General features: G+C 42.0%; 1 protein-coding gene and 1 long non-coding RNA gene across 3 annotated transcripts in view; one reads left to right on the top strand and one right to left on the bottom strand.

Annotated features, from left to right (window-relative positions):
- Positions 1–21,240, top strand: part of UNC5D (unc-5 netrin receptor D) — a 93,103-nt gene that overhangs the window by 13,999 nt on the left and 57,864 nt on the right. The gene's annotated exons all lie outside the window — the stretch shown is intronic.
- The window catches only part of LOC149914815 (uncharacterized), a 114,673-nt gene continuing 113,445 nt past the window's right edge, over positions 20,013–21,240 (bottom strand). Inside the window, exon 6 of the long non-coding RNA XR_016460222.1 lies at positions 20,013–21,023. This is a non-coding gene — a long non-coding RNA (uncharacterized LOC149914815). The remainder of the gene's footprint in view (positions 21,024–21,240) is intronic.

Genomic DNA, 21,240 nt, shown 5'->3' with positions numbered 1-21,240 from the left:
TGTAGGGCAGTGTCTGGCAGCAATAGAGGCCCTATCTTTGTTTTTTTTTTTCCCTTCTTTTCTGTTGGTTGGTTAATTCTATTTGTGGGTCCAGAGAAAAACAAAATCTGTTATGCAGGCAATTGACATTAATATTGTTATAACTTAATCTGTGCCAAGGAAGGTAAAATAAATTGACTTTAAAAAGTCATTCGACTTGATGATAAAATAACAGCACGCAGCGAAGCTACGGCGTGTTATCCTTCAAACTTGGGAAGCTGTTGGAAGTTGGATTGTTGTGGTCTGTCTCAAAGGGAACGTTTTAGTTTAATATGTTAAATTGCATTGAAGTATAAAAATAGGCTCTCCTAAATTACATCTGCATCACGTGACTTCTCAGACCTATTTACTTTCTTCATTTTAATCCTACTGAAGTTATGACTGAGAACATTATAAGCTTTTCTGTTAGATACATAGTAAAAAAAAAAAAACCCAATTAGTCTTGCAGTGCTGGGCCTGGGATCCTGCTGGGGTAATGCACTCAGTTGTGAACAAAAGAAAGTTATTAGGATCATTTGCAGCAGGATGCTCTGGAAGCCACTGAAATATGTTTGATTCATTGAAGGTGGTTTCTGGGAAGGTCCAGCACTGTATTTCTTTGCTCTTTAGGTCCTCCTTGTGAGAACAGCAAAACTCCAGCCCCATAAATTGGCTGCCTCAGATTGAATGAGGGAGGACCTCTGTGAGTGCCTTGGAGAAAAGGGGCTCTTATCAGAAGCAATGGGGGATCTGCATTCAGTGCAGCCCATGATGTGAGCACTGGGAGGGCTGACTGGGTCTGAGTTTTGAGAATGTGAGTTATCAGCTGAGTGTGGAACAGCTCTTAAATGTTCAACCCTGCCTTGCTAAGAGGATGTGTGTTTAGGGAAGCAGCCAATTGCAGCACTGTATCTGCTGCTTTGACCCTTTTTCAGGACAATATTTTATTTTCTTTCCCCCTCCAATGACATCCCTGCTCTCTGGGGATAGGTGCTGACTTTGCACAGTGTAACAGCACAGATTTTGGCCTCATTACTTTTTACCTTAAAGTTCAGAACTCGTTCTGAGCAGGTTGGAGGCTGTGGCACTGCCTCCTCCTGGAAGGAGAACAGCTCTGCAAGGGATCTTTGGGGTTTGAGACCCAGATCCTGCATCTGGTACGTGGCTATGGGTCATCCTGATGAGCACCAGGAAAGTGGAAGGATGAACGTTTGGTCCCAGCAGTAAATTACAGAAGCATTTGCTGAAAGCGCCGTTCTGCTGTTTTCCATTTAAATAATGATTTAATTGCACGTGAATTAAGTTGGGTGATTTTTTTTTTTTAGACAAATTACTGCTGTCAATGAATTTTATAAACCGTGACCTCTACTCTGCAACCTTCTCTCAAAGGCTTGGAAAAATATTCAAGCTGCTTAACCACGATGCCAACTGTCAAATACGTCACTGTGCTTTGCTGCCCCCTGCATTTACTGTCACTTGAGGATGGCAGGAACTTCTCCTGCTGACTATGCAGGCATTTACTATCTGTCCACAGGACATTCTTTGTTTGATCAGGCAATTTTAGTATGATGTGTACTGGTGAGCGTTGTCTGATGAGGGATTGTTTCATTCAGCATCTGTACGACCTCTGAATCCCTTTACAGAGCTCTGAATCATTGTGTGGAATTGGATGTAGGATACTTGGTAAGAATTCAGGATAGGAGCTGTTGAAATATGTAATTAGAAAGGGCTTTTGGCACGTTTTCTGAAGTTGGGGATAATTGGTTGCTTCCCAGTATACACATCCACCATGATGGCACATCAGAGGGTGTGACAGTCTGGTACCAGTCTGCTCCATCAGTGCACTTAACCTTATGTCCCGATTTGATAAGTGGAGTTGCTCTTTTAAGCATAACTGTTAATTAGAAGCAGCTTGTTTACCGAGGTCACGTCAGTCACTGCTGTTAAACAATGAGTGCCAAAACCTTTTTTGGAGATGCATGTGGGAGATACCCATGACTGCATTGTATTTAGCAGCTCACCCTCCCTGTCTGCTGGCACCCCGAGGTGCTGAGGCACCCATCACAGCTCAGCCTGCGATGCTGTAAGGAGGTGTGGATGGCACTGTGAAAACACAGCTCTGCTGACAGCTGTGCCATTCAGATCTGTCTTTTTAAAAATGTATTTTCAGAGCCGTGCTCTTCCTTGAAAGCAGAAATGCTGATGTGTGACAAAAGAGTTCTAAATGGCAGGTTAAGAAATATCTGAGCCCCTGTCTGGGCTCTGACACTCTTTCCTCTGTAACACAGTTGAATGACAAGGAGTGGCTGCATGTGGCAGTGCAGGGCTTTGGAGGTTGCTCTTTATCCCAGCCAAGCTGCAGTTCTTACATCAGTCAATGTAGGAGTTTTGCTCTCAAGATGTTTTCCCTATTGTGGTGTATCCAGAGATGGGAGCACTTCTTGTACTGACTGGGCAGAGATGCTCCTGACTGCTGCTTCTAACGTCTGTAGTAATCCTGAGTCATTGAAGGTGGTCTCAGTGCTGGAGCAGCTCTTTGACCAAGTTCTTAGCAGCAGCTAAGTGTGCTGTGCATGGAGAGTTACGCTCAGACCATTCAACAAGTTCAACTTACTTCCAAATGCACTGTAAAATCTCCATCACTGAGGGCATGCTCTGTGTTTAAAGCTTCTGTAAGTAGGGTTCTCCCTGGTCTGTGATGTTCAGGTGGTTGCTAGGATGACAGCTAAACTTCTGCATGAAGAGTTAATCAGAATATATAATAATTATCTACTGCACCCTCATCTGCACTGCTGTGTGCTGAGACCAAAGGATGTAAGCAGCCCCTCTGATGGGGAGAGGGTATGGAATGGTTGAACACCCATAAAATAGAAAGATTAGGTTGAACCCATCAGGTTAAAGTGAAGGGGCTGTTTTGTGGGTGTGATCTTCGAGACTTCTTTCCAAACTGCCTCCCAGCTTTGCCTGTCTGCTGTGGTTCTACCACTGGTACAGAACCACTGCTGTGTTAAGACTTCAAGACGCAAACGTGAGAACAACCAGAGCAATGCTTCACTTTCTGCTCTGTTAAAAAAAAAACAAACATGTTTTTCTCCTCCCACAGCTCTGTTTTCTCTTTTTAGTGACACGCACGTGGTATTTTTAGAGAATTCTTAAAAAAGAACTCTTTGCAAGAAGGGTACTTCACGGCGTAGCTTTGAAATATAGAGGTAGAAGGAGCCATATGTCACTTGATTAAAACGTTGCGCTGCGATTTGGATCTGCTTCTGTAGATTTGACAAAGACCTCAGGCAGAAGTTTTGCCATTCTGTGACTCGATTAATCTGAACGAGGTAAATCTGCCCGGCGTGAGCCATCACTCAGCTCAGTGACAAATCTCCCTCTGAGAGCAGCGTGGCAGGGAGTGGGAGCCAAGCAGTGCTGCCGAAGGGTTTGCTTAAATGCATCTTTTTGTTAAAATGTTTTGGAGATGCTGGCAGTGACTGCATTTTTTTTCCTTTTTGCAGCTTCATACGAGCGTACGTGATATTGGCTTCCACTTTTCTTTATTCAAAGTAAAGCTCTTGGAAACTGTCCTGAAAGATGCACGTGGTCAGATTCTCAGGAGACTTAAGAGAGCGAAATGTTTAGGAAGCTGAAAATCTGGCAATACTTGGCAATCTTTTTAAAGAAGTTCTGCTTAGCAGCAGCTACAGTGTGCTGTGCATAGGGAGTTATGCTCAGACCATTCAACAAGCTCAACTTATTTCCAAATATACTATAAAATCTCCATTACTGAGGGCATGCTCTGTGTTTAAAGCTTCTGTAAGTGGGGTTCTCCCTGGTCTGTGATGTTCAGGTGGTTGCTGGGATGACAGCTAAGAACTTCTGCATGAAGAGTTAATTATTATATATAATAATCTACACTATTTGAAGCAGTGCAGTAGGATCAGAGAAAAACTGTACCTTTCCTATAGCATTGCTGTGTCTGTTCTGCTCAGCAGGACACGAAGTTCTGCTTCCACATCTCCACAAACAGCTTTCAAGAATCCTGTTTTAGGAACAGCTGGCCTTCTTGAATAGGAGCATTCGAACTCTGGAGCTGTTTTTAGGTATCAATGCAATAAATGTTAGTTTGAGTCAAAAACACTGAAAGCAAAAGATGACTTTATGCAACAGAATACTCATTTTGGAGCTGTAAGGAGAAAAGAAAATGCAGTTGCAACCCACGGTGGATATGAAGTCATTGAAACCATCTAAATGCAACTTTAGGAACTTGACTTTGTTTGGAAGGAGTCCCAAGGCTCTTATAGCAGATGGCAGCCCAGGACCTGCACAGCACTGCCTGGGAGCAGCCCAGGATTACTGCATTTATTGCTTCAACAGTAACTAAAGCGGTGTAATTCCATTAAGATCTAATCTGAAACTGTTTTTCAAGCTTGGTGTGGCGTGAAGGAAAAGGCCCAGATGAATTCTGTGTGACCCGTGTTTTGAAGATGTGAAATGTGCTGGGAGAAGGGATCGTTGGAGCTGTGATTACCATACAGTGATTGTGCTGCAGGCTCCAATATAAAAGCCTCTGAAATCGAACTTGGTGTGAACCGCGATTTGTTCGGTGTGCTGATGCTTGAGATTTCTTTTCTTTCACTTTATTATACAAAATGGGGATGAAGTGATAAGTGTGCTTAAAAATTATTGCAGAAGTATGATGCAACGTCATCCCACAAAGCTTTTAGCCTGAGGGAGCAGAACATGGGTTGGTGTGTGTTGTTCCTTCACTTGGAAGTGCTGTTTTCTGCAGTTGCGTTTTCCTTGAAGCCATTCTTTTCTCTCTCTAAATCTTGCTGTTCTAAATAGTGGTACACTGTGAGCTGGAATGAGGAAAAGATGGGTCGAGTATTTGGAATCTGAGGGCTTCCATGTGCCTTTCATTTTGTCTGTGGTATGAACCAATTGCTCAAGTCAAGATCAATGCTGGCTCTGGCATAGGGATGGGAGCAGCTAGTCTTGAATCTTTGCCTCTGTGTCCACCTCTGTTTTCCTCAGCATGTACAAATTAGACAGCTATGAGTGCTTGTTGATCCCCTAAATTATTATTTACTCAAATTATAACTAAAAACTTGTGTTTAAATCAAGTCATCTAAGGGAAGGTGCATGAAACAGTGGCATCATTGGCAACATTTCTGAAGTCAGTCAGTGTCAATCCAAGTTTAGATTTTTGAGCTCGGTTAATTGAGAGAGATATTAAAAACAAACAAAAAAAAAAAAACAGAAAGGGGAAAAAAAACCAAAACCCACCAGCTCACTGTTGAAGCATTAAGATCTCATTCTTGTACGCGATGCGCTGTGATAGAACACTCTCAGTAAATGTTTGTTAGAAGCCTAGGAACAAAGCCCTTGACTTAACGTCTTTGAAGCACAAAGCATCTTTAATACTGGAGGATCAAAAAGGGAAAAAAAAAATGCAGAGTCTGTGCAAAAGAATTTGCTGATGAATACATATAGCGTTGCTGCTTTGCGTTTGGCTTTTGATGAAGCTCTGGTTGTATGGCAGGGCTGGGGTGGATAAATAAGGAGGGGTGGATCAGTAAGGAGTGGCCAAAGTCGTGCTGGGATGACTGTAATCTATTCTTGATGGAAAGAATATCTTTGCAGTGTGGGCAGTTTTGAAGGAGGAGATGCATGGAGGGAAATTAAGTCATTTTTGGTGTTTCATTCTGTTTTATTCTTTGGATTGTGCTTTAGTAGGTTTTGTATTTACCAAAAGGTGAATGATAGCTCCCTGTCTGCCTATTAAAACATGACCTTCAGAAAGGTGTTCAAGATCAAATAATTAATGAGTGAGATTCTCAGCATCTGTAACTTCTCCCTGTTTTGCTGTCTGGTGGAGTTGCACGGGCTTACACTACCCAAAGTGCTGACCTCTATTGGCTAACACAGCAATGATTAAGAAGTAGAATTTAGAATATCTCGGTCCTCCTTTGCTTTCTTCCATATATCTTTACTTTAGTTAAGTCTTCTGATATTATTATTCAGAAGTAGGATGGTTTTTCCCTATTCCAGCTGGATTTTGAGCAAAGGAAAGCGAGGGGTGATGGGATCAACGAATACATCACTAAGTGAGTTTTTTGAATAAGACAAGTACTATCAGATGGGTTTTTTCAAGACCTATTAAGCATCCAGCAGTTCCTGTTAAGAACAAGTGAGAGCACACTCAGATACTTTAAGGCTGACCCATGTCATTCAAGACAGCTAATTGGAAGCCAAGGTTTTCTTGGAATCACTGGGTGTTGATTGCAGCCATGGGGAAAAAATCTGATGTCTGTATAATGCAAGTTGGAAAAAAAGTTTCCACACCTTTCACAGAACATAGAATATAAGGTTTTCCTTGACCCGAGGAAAAAACTTGCCTGCTGTTGCAATGTCAGTGCTGATGCTTTGTGCTGATTGCTTTCTTTTCAGCCCTGGCTCTGTGAAGCAATACATAGTAGTGGCCATTGAATTCAAGTCCCACAATTTCCGTCTCATAGACTGCACTATTGTCACACGCAGATGCATTCAGAGGATGGGAAGACGTGTGCTGTGAATGCTTCAAAGCAGAGCACAGTGCTACACTTGAGCAGAGGTTACAGTTTCTGTGCTGTTGCTGGATAAATGTAAGAATCTTCATTGATTTCATAAATGTCTTTATAGCAGTGGGTTTAAAACAAGCTATTCCTAAGCTGTTGCTATACAGAGAAGTAGAAGAATTTCAGTGAAGCCCCTTGGGGCAGGAGGTGGCAGGGTGAGAAAAACACATGCAGATGGGCAGGAGCAGGAAGAACTCGCCCTCTAAACTATCCAACACACAGCAATTTGCATCAGTGATGCAGCGAAACAAACTGTTACAATACAGATGGGTTTAATTGTAAATTGAAACTGCCTTGGGACATCATCACAATTGAGTTTCTCTGCAGAATCGTAGGTCTTGAATGGCTGCAGCTCTGCCAAATGATAGAAGATGCACATCTTTGCAGAAAGATGTGTTTCTCCCCTCAAACGTATAACACTGCTGGATTTCTTTTTGATGTCTTCTTCCAAAGAAATAAAATGAGATAAATTTCCTTGTTTTTCTGCAGCTGCTTACCGGGTTGATTTTGCTTCTGGCAAAGTCAAACTGAATAGAAAGAAATGGAAGGGGGAAGAAGGAGCTGGATGCTGACTGGGTTAGCAGCTTCACTTGGGAGATGATGTATAAATGTTTCATGGGAAGGCACTGGGACAGGCTGCCCAGGGATGCCTCATTTCCCCACTGGAAGCGCTCAGTTATTGGCTTGGTTGGGGCTTTTAGCAATGTCATGACATAAGGCTGGTCCTGTTGTTGGTAAGGGTGCTAGAGCTCAGTGTTTTTAAGGTTCCTTCCAACCCAAATGCTTCTGTTGATACCATTACACTTCCCTGCATTCCCTAATAACTTTACTTTCGAGCCTTGTCTCTCCTGTTCTATGCTTTTCCTTTTTCCTTTCCCTTTGTCTCCATGTGAAAATGAATTATCAGGTCAGCAGAGTAATTCATTATGGGGGGAAAAAAGGCCTGTAAAACCACCTGGAGAACCAATCATCTATCCTTATTTGATGCTTGTGGATTCCTTAATACATTCTAGAGGAGTTTGCCTTACCTGTGTCAAGATTTTCTTGGCAAATAGCCATTTCCATAGCAATAAAAGTACACTTAGAGCATACGTTTTGCTGTGTTCATTTGTCTATATTGTGAAGTTGAGTGTCTGTATGCAGGGGCCTGTCAATTTATGAGCATTTTTCTGCCTGTTCCTGCTCTTGCCTTCTATGCCAGTTGTCCATGCTGACATGGGCAGTTCCATGCTTTTCTCATCATGAATTTCTCAATGGTTTAACCTTGGGTACCTGGGACTTGTGCTGCTGTGTATGCAGTGCAATAACCTGCTGGTTTTGATACACCTTATCAGTATGTTGATTGAAAACCTGACCTTGGGCAGCTTACATTCAGATGCCAAAGAATGGGGAAACACTCTGCATGTGGCCACAATCTGCTGAATTTCATTGAGTTGTAGAATGGTTTGGCTTAGAAGGGACCTCGAAACTGAAATCAGTGATGGAAATGTTGAAGGACGAATGTAAATACACTCAAATCTACAATTCCAGGATGTTTGCATATCCAGATAAGCAAAATTGCAATGGTTTGATGCACAGAATCATCTTCTGATATTTGGTTTGATAGCAACTTTCAGTTGTACTACAATTAAATACTGGAAGTGTTCAGTTGTCCAGTCAAATTTGTTGAAAGACCTTCAGTAAAGGTGGAAAATACCCACTGCACAGCATTGGCCATGCATTGAGGTATATGGAACATTCACACGTGCACAACTACAAGTAGGAAACCGTGCAGTGACCCACAGGTTTGAGCATTTCTACATTTTCTGTGCACTGAGGAAACTTTTAATGCTTCCAAACGCAGAGTGCATTACAAGCCTTAATGCTACCTGAGTTATTAAACCTTTTGAACAGCCGTGGCCTTTTGTTTTCTCATTATTTATGTCAGGTAAGGCTGTATCTGTTCAGGTAATCATGCTATGTAACTACAGAGGAATGTAAATGATGCGTCTCAGTTCACTGAATAGCAGACGTGGAATATAAATGATATTTATGAGGAAGTTGGGAGTGCTTTAAATATTGTGAAACCACTTAGTTTGACACATTGGGGATAATGATGCTGAAACAGTAGATGCTTTGTAAACTGGTTAATGGCAACAATTTTCTAAATCAAAGCCATCTACACTTTCCCATTTACAATTTCATTTCTAAGTACTGAAGTCTCATAAAAGGGTTTACAGCATCGAATCTGCTGTGTGCAGTTACCTGGCACCGAGGCAGCAGCATTATCTGCAAACTATTTTAATAATTTATTTTTAACATTTTTGGGATGGTTTTTTTTTTCTGCTGTCTTTTCACGCAGAAGTCGAATTCTAACATGCAAAAATGATTTTAAAATTGTGTCGGGGGGCTGAAAAGGTGCATTTGGTGAAGCTGTTGTAAGGTAGATTCGACTTTATTGGAAATGTGTTTTTAAAAATTATAGTGCTGCAATTTGTGTGTGTGCACATGTGATTTTTGAGAAGGAAAGCAGATGTAGGTGTGACTGTGGGTCACCTTAATCCCCTCTATCTGTCAGTGCAGAGCTGTTCCCTACAGAACAATTTCCAGACTCAAACCGTGACTACTTAAAAATGTCTCAGGTGATGTTTCCACCACTTCTCCCAAGAGCAACCCTCTCCAAAGTCTCCTTGATCTCCATGTCAAGAGTTTTTCCTCCTATTCAACTGAATTCTTCCTTTTCAGAAAAACTGGCTTCTTTCCATTGCAAAGAAATGACATTATCTGCTCGTATCTGCAGCTGTGTGCTGCCTGTTGTGCAGTGCAGTGAGCCCATTCTATGCCATGTTTATTCCATTCTATTCCTGTCAGACATCTAGCAGAGCACTTTGATGTTTGTTCTGTTGGGGCTGCTCTGCAAGGGTCCAATTCAGCATTCTCCTGAGTAGAAACAGAACAGGGAATATTAAAACATGCATCACATTGACCAGTCTAAGACAAATGGGTATAGATGTCTAATATGGGTGTTGTGCAAATGTTTAGAAGTGCAAACTTAGGTCTTTAAATCCTCTTTGCCCTCACTGCATCTGTTTGCTGCTTCTTAAATTCTGTATTTGATGCTTGTGAGGTCTTGTGATCATCACCTAACTGAAACCTGTGTGTCTGGTAGTGCCCTCAGTATGATGTCAACATGTAAATTCAATCTTTCAACCACTCCTGTTCCCTGAAGGGGTTCAGGCAGCTGCCAAAGGATGACTTCCATGAGGACAGGTTTCCACGCAGCTGATGGAGATCTCTGTGCAGATGACCTGGTGTTGGTTTCCATTCGTACCTATAAGTGAAGCCCAGGGCACCCAGCCTTACCAGCCACAGCACAACCCAGAAACCTTGTAATGTCCAGGTGGAAGGTGTGTTAGATTCTGTACTGAGAGGGTGGTGAGGAGCTGGAACAGCTGCCCAGAGAGGCTGTGGATGCTCCATCCATCCCTGGATATGTTCAAGGCCAGCTTGGATGGGGCCCTGGGCAGCCTGGTCTAGTATTAAATGTGGAGGTTGGTGGCACTGCATGTGGCAGGGGGTTGGAGCTTCGTGATCCTTGAGGTCCCTTCCAACCCTGGCCATTCTGTGATGCTGTGTGGCACACGGTGCTGTGTTGGCTGGATTTACTGCCTGGCTGGATGCATCCCATCCTTATTCCCAGGGAATCCCATGCAGTGCTGTGCCTGTTCCTTTCCTGGCACTGTGTGATGCTATCCCAGCTGGGAGCTTCTGGCAGCCCATGTTATCATATGTGCTGGTCTGTACTCCTCCAGAGAGGAGAACCATCATCACTTAGATTTCAGTTGCTTTGAAAATCAGCGTGTGGGTGTATATGAACTTGATAGTACCATTAAAACAAAGCAAACTGAGCACAAGTGTGTGTTAAAGGATGTTACAGTAACTTTGGGTGCATTATACATTCTTCTCTGGTGCGTGGCAGACAGGAGCAAATGAACTTTAATCACTTCAGATTAATGGAAATTATTTTCTCAGCTCATGTCATAACAGAGCACATTAGCAATCATGCGTACTTCATCACGTTCCAAGGAGGAGAGCTGGAGGAAAGTAATGCAAGACGTTCAGATTGTCAGCTCTGTACCACAGTGATGCTGTCTTTACTTTATACCGTGATAAAACAGTCTTTTAAAAGGAGACAATTCTTTCTTTCCTCAGATTTTTTGAAACAGCAATAAGCACAACCACCATGTGGTGGTGGAAGGGACGTGGTTTTATTGCAAAATCATGTTAGAACCCATGAGTCTGGCCTGAGCCTCTTTATAAAGCCAAGATGCTGTACTGAGAGCTCAGTACCAGCACTGGGTGTCCAATCCTAAACACAGCTTTGAGGGGTTCCTATCCCATGGCATATGGCAACGTTAAGATAAAGGGGGGGAAAAAAAAGGTAATTTATGGTAACAGATGGTTTTGAACTCTTCTTGGATCTGTTGAGTACTTTTTAATTTTTAATTTACAATGAATCTTTCATACAACATTTAACCAACGCTGCTGTCATCTTTTAAAATATATGAAACCTTCATGATGCAATTGTTTGGGAAATTTCATGTGGATGCTGTGTGCTTAAAATTAAACAGTTGCTAGAATACGAAGCAAAGTAATTTCACTGACATCTTGATGCTCGTTTCTTGCTGTTCAGGATGTTGCATTTAAGGGGAAAAAAAAAATAAAATAAAGCATGTTATGTTGTTAACATAATCCGTGTTATCAAAACAACTCCAAACCTCTGAACTCAAACGACAGCACAAGAAGCAGCTTCTGAGATCCTTCTGCTTCTTTGTGATTCCATCAGGTGTTCCACAAATTATGGTTCTGCCAGTCTGGAAAGTGCAAGAAGGTTCTTGAAAACATCTGCTGTAGAGAATCATGGTTTCAAATGAAGTTCATTAGAGTCTGAAAGTTTTCCTTACCAGGAAACTGTCTTGTAAACATGTCCTCCTTTTAATTTTCAGTTTAGTTTTAAGGAATTTAAGAACTCTTCAAACACAACTCTTTCCTACGCTGGAATAAAAACTTTACCTACAATTCCAACCTGCCTTTGTAACCCAGCAGAGTTTGGGGCAGTGGTTGGTGCTCCCCAGGTTGTGGCCTTGTGCATCCCTGATGTTCAGCTGTGCTCTGTGGGTTGTGGCTGTGTAACCCAACTTCACAACAACGTTCTCCTAATGTCCATTCTGGGGAATTTAGTCCAGATCTGCCTGGACTTTTCATGCTTGAAATAATACAGCTATTGCTTTCTCTTGAACTAATTGATGTGCAGATTCATCGCAATAAAATGATCGCTTAGATTTTAAGTGATGCACAAAAGCCAGTCGCTCAAAGCTGGATTTGAACAATTGCTTTAATCTCCCATCTGTTGGCTGGACTTGTCATTAGCTCTGGGAATGTCATCCCAGCTGGGGCTGTCTGTGCTCCTTCTGGGAGGTGGACAGTGGCTATTCTGGATAAAGCAAAGCCTCAGACCTACTGAAGTTACATATGATGCTCTCAGACGTGGCAGGAATGCTCACCTAGGAACACTGAGGTTCAAAGTAGCACTTTCCCTTTTTCTATGCAAGCCAGTTTACACCACATCATTTATTAGTTGGAAGCAAAACCTGAATTGAGGGGCCATACTTATTTCTGGGCTAAGAGCTGCATCTCTTTGCAAAACCTGGAAGAAAAAGAAAATGTGTTGATAGCATGAAAAATAACAAAGTTTCCAAACTGTTGTTCAATTCATTGTATTCTAGTTGGGCCCAAGAGAACACCTTCTATCTCCTTCAGTTGATTATGCAAATATGAATAAATATGTGAATACCTATTCCTACTTTTTATCCTCTGTAATCTAATGTGTCCCCTGACAAAATGCTCTCAAATTATCTTCAGTGAGTAATGACTTGCATTTAGTATTTTATTCCTAACTGTCATATAGATCATTTTTCTGTAATACTTTACATAAATTAGGAAACCTCCCCCATGGCATGCATAGGGCTGCCAGAGAGTTGTTACGAGATTAAAAGTGCAAACAACACAATTCTCGTGTAATTTGGAAACATGCAAACAGAACGAAATGATCAACTTGGAGCTTATAGTGAATTTACAGGGCTGTTAGTCAGAACAGCTTTGGGAAGCATTTGGCTTTCCCAAAATACGGTTATTTTCTTTAGTGCAAAAGGGTATCTGACAGTCCTTGCCCTGTCCAAAAGCTGTTCAGAAGCTGGTGGAGGTCAGATGGCTGCAGCACATCTCAGTTTAATGGGGTGGGAGGGCTGCAGTCATTGGTTGCACCATACTGCTACAGAAGGTCTCTGTAGGCTGTGGTTGTGGGAGGATGCTGAGAGCCCCAAAAAGGAGCATGTGAGGAGGAGACTCCAGCAAACCATCCTGCTGGCAGCTCCCCCGTTTATCACATTGCTTTTCAGGGCCTCTGTCAGTGCACTCAAAGGCAGCTGTAGGATTTGGGTACAGCACTCCTCAGTATGTACAGTTTGCTCCTTGACTGTGTTGTCCTAAGGGGAACAGTTGCTGTCACAGCCTGTACCTGCCCCAGGCTGCATTGTCACAAGTGAGTGGATTATTTCATTCCTGATGATCAGAGGGTGATGGAGGTATTTCTGAAGGTTTGAAAAATGCCTTTCCTTGTCTCTATTGTCTTAATTTTGGACTAATGAATATCAAAGGCAGCAGCTCTTATGTGCTTTTCACTCTTGTGCTCCCATCCTTTTTCTCATCCCCACTCAATGGCTCTCAGCTCTTATCCTGGCACTGGGAAGGCTTTATGACCTGTGTGTCCTCAGCAGGAGGTGATGTTTCCCAGTGATAATACATGTGCCATAAAATATGAATTTTAGAAAACAAATCAGGCCAGGCCTTCTAACCTCTCTTAATAACAAACACGGTTAGCTTTTCCTCCTTAAATCACTACAGAGGAAGAGATAATAAGAAAAACTATATTGCTTTTTAAAAAGAGATAAAAGTGCTGTGATTGCTTTCCAGGGGACAGCAAGGAGGGGGGGAATAACACAGTTTTATGGAGTGGAAGGACAAACAGAAGGCAGAGGAAGGCTGTGTGGAGCAGCAGGAGAGGAGGTGTTGCAGGAAGGAAAGAACTTTGAGTGCACGTGGAGAGGAAATCTGTCATCCCACTGCACGTGTGGATGCTGAGCCTGAACTGCCAATCAAAGCTATGCACTTTCTTAGGGCTGTGTTGTCAACGAAGCAGTGAATCCTGTGTTAAGCACAAGAACTACCTGTATTTGATCCCTGGTGCTCAGCCTGAGCTGCTCAGCATTGATGGAGCGACGGTGTCTGGAGGGTTCAGTCTGAGATGATGGCAAAAAGAGCCCTGTGCTGCCACTGCAAGGTGAGCTCAGGCCTTGGGACATTGACTTGCAGTGTACTGAAGTCAAATTTATTTTCCCTTCTCCTTACCTGGAATACTTTTTTTTTTTCTTCTCTTGTTCAATTCCTATTTCACTGGTTGTATAACATAGAATGGGTTCAACTGGAATAGTCTTAATAGAGGAGAGGAAAGCAAAGCCCATTCCTGACCCTGCAATTGCAGCCTCAACAAATCAGTGTTTTCAAAAGAAATTCCCCCACAAGCACATGTGTATTTCACAGTCACTGGGCTCAGTGTCTGAAGGGCCAGAGGTGCATCTTACACTTTTTTTTTTTGACCTGATCTTTTGGATCAGGTTTTATAGCCTCAGCTGTTCTCCTGACTTCAATATCAAAGACCTTTATAAAGCAGTCAGTGCCTGCTCAGTAGTTTTGTGGGTGAGGTTATAAAGACACAGCAGCTCACTCAGCCAGGAGATGGGGTTATTCCTTTTTTTATTCTTCGTGTCTTCAAAATATACACCTCTCACTTTACAGAAGATGCTGTTGCTGGATGGAAGGAAGTTGTGCTCAGGTGAAAATGCTGTCCTTGGAGCAGAGATGTGAGGAGGAGTGTTCAACACTGAGCCAGATGTAAGGGTGAACGTGAGAGTAACTGCCTCTGTTCCAAACAAAGTGCTTCAGATTGATTAAAAATCTGGAGTTCAAATTGAAAAGCAATAAAAATGAGGACAGGATTTGTTAATAAGCTTCCACTTTTGTATTAGGTACAGTGTGTCGTTGCCTTGAAAAACTGAGTTTTGATCAAGTTTTGTATTTGTGGATTTATGTATTCATTTATGATTAATTGGAATCTTGCTGCCTTACTCTTGGAGGCTTTGGCTGGAGACCAGAAGGACCTCATTAAAGACTGCTGAACACTTTTTTTTTTCCCCCTCATTTTGCTACTTCCCTACTGATACTTTTATTACTTTTCCCCATGGTGCTTGACAATGCATATGCTTTGTGTAGTGCATTACTAAGCATAATAGCAAAACACGTGGGGAATAAAAAAGAAGTTTTTCTTGAAGCATCCATAACATCAGCTAATTTATGTATGAAATCTGCCAGCAATATAAAGAAGCAGTTGTGTGTTTTTCAAAGACGCTCCTGCATTTTGGTTCTGCAATTCTAGAAAGATATCCTTATCTCATTGCTTGACAGGGCCAGGAGCAGCTGCAGTGTGATATTGAGAATGCTTACTCTGTGGTGGGTTACGCTACTCAGCTGCAGAAATGGCTCAGATAAATGTGTGTGTTAATAGTGCTGCTGTTTCCCTATGGGGTCTCTATGGCATTCTGTCTGGTGCCCTTTGCTCTCATACAGGAGTGTATGTGCTTTGTTGGGGGGTGTTGTCCTGTTGGCTGATAGCAAACACCACAATGAGTTGTCCCCTCCTGTGCCAATGAGGCTCTAATTTTGCAAATAAAGCATATCTACCCTAAGAATAGATTATAATTACGTTGTTAATATCAGGAGAGAATAGCAGCTCTATCTGCTTTCACACCCAGGCTTTGCAACCAAATCCAAAACTTGCTTGTGCAACAATCATTGTGTAATAAGTGGCAGAGATGATGGGCTTCCATCACATCTGTGCCCTCTGTCCTCCTTTGTACAAGCTGTTCACCTTGCATTAGGATGAGCCCTTGTGGTCTTCAGGAAAACCATGCACTCATCTTATCCTCCCTCCTGAGATGCACTGAGGCATTTTGGCACCCAAAGAACTTTTGCAAAGAGTCCTTGTGCTGTGATTAATTATTCAATATTACACCAGACATGGCTTACAGGCAAGAATTAGTAAAAATGGTAAAGGTCATTTAAATGGCAGGAGAGAAGATACCAGAAATAGTGCATGGCTGGCAGCTTTGCCATGCCTGCCTCTGAATGAATTGGTGCTAAAAATTGGTAGGACATCCTTCTAAATCTGTGAATTCTGTGCAGAAATCCCTGACTGACTCGATATGTGCATTCACCATTGCTGACTTCTTTGCATGATGTCCTCTATTTCTCCTGAAGTGCAAAATTACATTTGAAACAATCACGTGCATCTACTGGAAGATAAGCTCTCAGCTGTCAGCATCTTCCCTTTATTCGTGCTTGCTGAATTCATGTTGGAAGAGAAATGAATCCGTTTGCTTTCACCATTCTGTCTCCCCCATCATTTCTTTATTCAAAGGAATCATTTTATTTGAGAGGCTCTGTCTGCTGTCATGTTTTGGCTGATGGAGGTTCAAGTGAAGTTTTTTTTTTTTTCTATATCACTTTGCATGTTAATTTCTGGGTTTCTCAGTGTTTTCCTGCTCAACTCTGATGTTTCCCACTGTGATCCCAGTGAGCTGTTTGCTGCTCTGGGATTGCAGGAGTGCAGTGCTGCTCAAATCACTGCTCCCAGCAACTTCTGCCCAATCTGACAAAACATGCAAGCAGTTCAGTGGATCAAAATCTTCACAGCTTTTATCATCACAGCAAGCAGGACTTGCTGGGTTAAATACCTTAAATTTAGATTGGTTGTGCCCAGACTCAGGGCTGATTTGCTCCAAGCACTGCTTAAACCGACACGACCCAATGGCGTTTCATTGTTTTTAGGGTTGGTTGGTTGGTTTGAAGGTGATACTGAGCTCTTCTACACCAAAAGCAACACTTAAGAGCTTCTGGGGTCTCTACAGCATCCCTTGTGCTGCTTTCTTTTGTTTTATGGGCAAACAGTTTCAACATCACAAAAACCAAAGTATTTGCCATGTAGAACATGTTACTTAAGCAATAAAAGATGACCAGGATGGCACATCCTCAAAGTGATTTAAGAACTCCTTTACCTCCCCTCTTTTCCTCCCCACACTGCTTAATTCATACATGGTGATTTCAAGGTGGTGTTTGTTATATTATTCTTAATTAAGCCTCATAAAAGAGACAGAACGTGTCTTTGGGGGCTAAACTTAATTTAATTAACAATATATTCTATCAGATTTTTTTTTATATTATTACGCTTTTGCTTCTTGCCTCTAAGACACACATCCCTTGTTTGGATAGTTTAAATAAAACCATAAAAAGAGTTATATTTTCACTCCAGAGTTTCCTTACCCCCATGCGCCCCCCTTAATGTTTGGAATTAAGCAGCAGGGAGATTTAAGGCAGCATTTCAAGGCCATTACGGTTAGCTATACCTCCGAGATCAATTCAGCAACACAATGCTCACAGAGCACTTAATCTACGTCCCAGCAAAATCTCCAGGGTGCTGCCCAACGGAAGGCATCTATTCACCAAATTAAAAGCACAGCAAGGAAAGGCCTGGGTGGTATTTAAGCATATTTTATTGACTCCTCTTCTGCTTCTATTTAGAAAAGTTCTTGCTGATGGAAGATGATGGATGAGCTGATTGCTCAGCTTTCCAAAAGGAATAAGTCTTCTCTGATTTATTCCTCTTACGTTGACAAAACAGCTGTGGTGTAATTGGAGGTTGTCCAAGTCTGGCTGGATGCAGAGTGCAGGCAGCTCCTATCGCTGCTGCTGTGCTCTCACCTTTGTGAAGTCACATAACAGGGGTTCTGTCAGCTTTGTGTTTAATGTCAAACCAATTATATATATATATATATATATATATATATATATATATATAAGCCTCCAAGTGTGTTTGTGGACAATAAGAAGATTCAGTTATTCAGTTCTTCACTAAAATGAAGCAGTGCAACTTCACACCAAAGAGACTTGATGCGTAATTTCTGTGCACGCTCCATACATTTATGTACACAAAGAGCAGACATCACCCAAATCTGATTTGTTAAAAGTACCCAGTGTGTAACGTTCCTTTGGATGCATGCACTGAATTTTGCATGTTGTGAATCAACAGTCATTTTATTTCTCTTTGGTGGTTGTATTTGCTTTTGCTCAGATGCTGATTTAGTTGGGCTTGGGCTTGGAGTGGCCCATTAGTTAGATTATTTTTTTATTGCATGTATTACAGTTTTTCTTAATGAGGAAAATCCTTAAACTACAGCATCACAGCACTGCGGCCGTGTGCTCAGGTTTGTCATATAGAGGGCTTGTTTGTCTGAATTCATGTGTTTAAGTTCAGCCTTAGGAGCATCACTGAGTTCACTGCACTGCAAGAGCAAGGATTATGGCTCATCTACACCACGTGTCTACTCGTTGAGTTTTCAAGCTCTAAAATTGAAGATATCTGGATGGGTTTTAGGTGTATCTGCATGAAATACGTAAATGATGGAATACATGAAATACATAAAGTCTATTTAGCATTTCATTGTTTCACAGGACTTTATCTTTCTAGTGAGTCTTTTCCTTACATGGAAAGATGGGTTTCCATCCAGATACTGGATTGTTTCCTTCTCAGTTTGAGTATCAGACCTCACCAAGATTTGGCTGCTTGTTAGGGCTCAGGGTTTCATAAGTTCTTTCTCAGACACTGATGTTCACTGCAAGACTGCATCAGAGCTGTCAGACTTGACAAATACATCTTCCAAGTCCTGGAACAAAAAGCCTTTCAATCACAGAGCTGTGATAAACATGCTAGATTAATAATGCTGCTTTTCTTGGGGAGAAGATGATTCAAACAGCGCTGAAGCAACAAGTGGTTTTTATCATCTTGCAGATATGAAAAGAATATTGTTCATAGACATTTGAACACAGTTCCTGAATAATTTCCTCATCTTTCTCATTGCTTTTCATGAAAAAAGAACACAGGGGAAGACATGTTGAATGTAGCTGACAGGGCACTGCGCAGCCCCAAACTGCTTTGTGAGCATCTCCTAAACACGAGGTGCCAGGTTCAGTGTGCAGATATATATCCTTAACTACATGAAGGTAATTATAGGCTGCCAGCTTCCAGGAGATGCTATTTCTTTCCTCTTGATGTTGAATTTGACTGCAAGCAATAGCTCAGTTCAGGGTGCTACGCATTTTTATCTATTTGGTCAAGCATGTGCAGAAATATTCTGTTTTGTTTTGTGGTTCCTATTATAAAACCCTTACTTTCATGACTTCTCCATCAGGCTGCAGTCAGGCTTGTGTGAAACTCCCTTCTCTTCAGTTCCCCTTTTGCTCTCAGTGCCCACGTTGTGCAGAATGAACCACACACAGCTCCTGCCTGGGAGCTCTTTGCTATTGCTGAGCCCCACACAGCCTCACGCTCCCTGATGGGATGGGGGGAGAATCAGGAGACAGATAAACGTCTGCTGGAGGTCAGTTGTTGTGTCATCATCCCTTTGGACTTAGCTCACTGAGTACCTGTGCTGTATGTTTTTATAACAGCCTTTACTCATTATGGCAATAGCAGAATGTGAGACTTCCTGAGGATCAGTTGGCATTTAGAAGGAAGAGAAAAAAACCTCTACGCTTTGTTTAGGAAAATAGGAAGGCTTGAGGATTCTTTTGCCTTGACAAGCAATCTAGATTGAAGCAAAGGCTTTGTACATTATTAATAAAAAGATTGTGATCAGCATAATTCTTTCTTTTCCCAGCTCCCCGTGTTGAGTACGTGTTGGTTTTGTAGAACTGCTGCTTCTGTGTTTGTGACAAACTTGCAGAGGTTCTTAAGCATCAAAACAAATTTGTCATGCTTTAGTAATACACGTTTGTCTGTTTGAATATATTGTGTAACCTGTGGTTGCGAGCTTGGATTCGTGCACATATCCCAGCTTGATTCTCATAGCACTGCTTTCTGTTCTTTGTACAATGTCTGTAGATGATCCGACTTTTAAACCAAGGAATTTGTTCAAGCCTCCAATGCTCTTGGTTCCTAAAAGCAAGGCAAGAACTTGCTGTGGTGTGTTTCTATTGGGTTGTGTGTTAGAGAATGGTGAAACTGTTCTGATGTGCAAGCCTTGCTGCTTCACATTGTTTCCTCTCCTATAGATGAATGGGATCAAGCTGGGCAGCTATAAGAGGTGCCACAGCATGGACAGGTTGCAGGGAGTCTGTATCATCAGTGCAGTTGTCCATGCTAAGGCAATGAGTTAGGCAGAAATTGTAAAGCATGTTTGTATCTGATCAGCTTTTTAAAAGCAACACGAGTGCAGAATTGGAAATGCAACTTTACTGTCAACAGTTCAAATGTATTTTTAGCTGTTTATACAGGATCAGGAAAAGAAGGTTCTAGACGGATTCTAGATAGATAGGACTTGAATAGGAGCACAGACACCGTGTTGTAAGGAATAAATGATGTTTTATGGCTTTAAATGGCAAAGGAATGTATCAGGGGCATATTGTTGGATCAGCTTTATGCTTTGTGTTATGTCAGCCCCAGGATGCTGCTTTACCTGCCCATGGAGGGCTCAGCAGGTGAGATATGGCAGCCACAGCTGCATGGGGCTTCAGTGGGAACAGCTGTCAGCTGTACCTTATCCATCACAGCACTAACCAAACGTGGGCATTTATCACAGCTGCTAAAGCACCACGTCTCCTCACAGAGAGAAATCCAGCCAACGTATCGTGTTTGTGGAGTTGAAAGGAGATGGATTTTAATGTCGTATTCTGTAGCTTTTGACATGCTGGAGGAAATGGGAGCGTGCTGGGATGCTATTGCAGCTTTTTGCTCTAAGAGCAGCTGCTGAGCTGTGTGTCAGCGTGGTCGTTTACCCCTCCTCCCCTCACCAGGTAGGAAATTCTTTGCAGTTTGCTGTCATGTAATCCATAGAAAGAAACTTTACATACATATTGTGAAAAATATACTACATTCAGTCCAAATCTGTATTGCAGACTTCTTGATTTAGTCCAATACTTCTGTTTGCAGACTGTATGACACACAACAGCAGTGCTTCTCACCACCAAGCAGCTGCCATTGCAGAGTTGAAATGGTCCAACTCACATTGGCATTAAAAAAAAACCCACAAAGCTTTACTTGAGTGACTTGGCTTGTTCAACCTAACATCTAGCAGCCACTTGAGGGTGAGTTGTGATAAAGAGTGCAATGTGTTGTTGGACAAGAAGTAGGGATCAGGTCGGGAATGGATCAGTGGTTGCAGCCCGAGGCATCGTTGGCTTGTCAAGCATCTATGAAAAGATGACATTCACTTTTCAAGTTCTTTGCCTGTAACTGAAAACTGCATATGGCTGGGTGTTTAATGATGTTCCCTGGCATTTATCTGGTGGTATATATACAGTAACCTCAGGAGGGGAAAAATATGGTGGCTTCTGTAATCTGTGAATAACTCGAAGCCAAAAAACACAGAGAAGATCTATCAAGAGTTGTTTCCGAGCTCTTTCGTTT

This window comes from Phasianus colchicus, chromosome 27 (assembly GCF_987193195.1).
Source record: "Phasianus colchicus chromosome 27, bPhaCol1.hap1.1, whole genome shotgun sequence".
NCBI lineage: Eukaryota > Metazoa > Chordata > Aves > Galliformes > Phasianidae > Phasianus > Phasianus colchicus.
The sequence above is the reverse complement of the archived record's forward strand: the minus strand, read 5'-3'. Positions and strand labels throughout refer to the sequence as shown.